Source organism: Sinocyclocheilus anshuiensis, unplaced genomic scaffold (assembly GCF_001515605.1).
Source record: "Sinocyclocheilus anshuiensis isolate Anshui unplaced genomic scaffold, SAMN03320099.WGS_v1.1 scaffold166, whole genome shotgun sequence".
Lineage (NCBI taxonomy): Eukaryota > Metazoa > Chordata > Actinopteri > Cypriniformes > Cyprinidae > Sinocyclocheilus > Sinocyclocheilus anshuiensis.
The window spans coordinates 922,739-924,547 of NW_015546050.1; the positions used below are offsets into that span (position 1 = coordinate 922,739).

Genomic DNA, 1,809 nt, shown 5'->3' on the forward strand with positions numbered 1-1,809 from the left:
CATGCAAAAACAAAGTGAAAAACAGAACAAATTTAAGGTATTTTTAAAAAATCGATCTATCTATACTGTATATATATATATATATATATATATATAAAACAGATTTTTCTATACACTAAAGAAACTAGTGTATAGTAAGTGTAAGAAAACTGCTATTTGCTAAATGATTACTATTTTTCAAATAGTACTATTTGGCTTACCTTCATCCTCTGCACTTTCTAAGTTGCGTTTTTTTGCGGGTGTTGTAATGTGTCATCTAATAATCAAAAAATTAATAAATAAATTAAAAATCATGTCACATAGCATGCAACCAATCAGTGTAGCAATCGTTTCAGGGAGTGGCAAAATGTTCAAGACCATGGGCCTGGCATGGACTGCTTTAAGAACTTGTCTGACCAACTAGCAGTTAGTTACTTTTTGGTCTTAAATTTGACAAACGTTTTTTATGCAGTTGAGTTAAAGTTATGACCAGTCTTAAAATAATAATAATAATAATAGGTGACTAACTTTTAATACTATTGTAAGCAGTTTATGCAACAGGCCCCAGTCTTCCTGACGGATGATGATTAAGTGACCAAGTTTAATTTTTCCTCTATGTCATTGTTATACTTCTGATATACATGTATATACTAAAATAAGTAATCTTTTAGGCATTAAAAAGAAAAGAAAACAATCAAACAAACAAAAAGGTTTACTTTCCTTAGTGATCTGTTCATGTGACCAAAACAAAATCTAATAAACAAATCTAGTTTACTACAAGTGACTACAATATAAGCTGAAATAAACCTACCACACTAATATACATGTTCTTTTTTATAGAAACCGTCAATAACGCTGATCACTTTTCACTACTTGAAACAGGACTTCATAAACAGCTGTCAAATGTCATAACACGTTGGCTGAAAGTCAGAACTTAACTTAATAAAATACCTTTTTTCCCCACAGCTGTTACGTCTGGGAAGTTCGATCACACCGAGTTAAAGTTATGACCAGTCTTAAAATAATAATAATAATAATAATAATAATAATAATAATAATAGGTGACTAACTTTTAATACGATTGTAAGCAGTTTATGCAACAGGCCCCAGTCTTCCTGACGGATGATGATTAAGTGACCAAGTTTAATTTTTCCTCTATGTCATTGTTATACTTCTGATATACATGTATATACTAAAATAAGTAATCTTTTAGGCATTAAAAAGAAAAGAAAACAATCAAACAAACAAAAAGGTTTACTTTCCTTAGTGATCTGTTCATGTGACCAAAACAAAATCTAATAAACAAATCTAGTTTACTACAAGTGACTACAATATAAGCTGAAATAAACCTACCACACTAATATACATGTTCTTTTTTATAGAAACCGTCAATAACGCTGATCACTTTTCACTACTTGAAACAGGACTTCATAAACAGCTGTCAAATGTCATAACACGTTGGCTGAAAGTCAGAACTTAACTTAATAAAATACCTTTTTTCCCCACAGCTGTTACGTCTGGGAAGTTCGATCACACCATACGGTAGGTCAAAATGTTTTTTCTGCCGTTACGGAAGATCCACTGGGCCGCAAACAAATGTACCTTGTGACAATGCCATCGGTGGTGCAGTCGGGACAGAAAAACTAATAAATATTGATACAAATAAACTTTACTATAATTTAATAGTAATTAAATATTATAAAAACAAACGGCATAGAGTATATATACATATATATTTAAATAATATTTATTCCCAAAACATCTGGGCCGTCAAAGTCCCGCCCATTTCCGGATTCGTCATTTCGCGCCTAGAATTGTAAACAGAAATCG

At 31.3% G+C, this 1,809-nt stretch overlaps 1 long non-coding RNA gene across 1 annotated transcript in view; it reads right to left on the reverse strand.

Annotated features, from left to right (window-relative positions):
• Positions 1-1,551, reverse strand: part of LOC107699128 (uncharacterized) — a 2,523-nt gene extending 972 nt beyond the window's left edge. The window contains exons 1-2 of the long non-coding RNA XR_001635418.1: positions 1,473-1,551; positions 201-256 (exon numbers count right to left, since the gene is read on the reverse strand). This is a non-coding gene — a long non-coding RNA (uncharacterized LOC107699128). The remainder of the gene's footprint in view (positions 1-200; positions 257-1,472) is intronic.
• Positions 1,552-1,809: the final 258 nt, after the last annotated feature.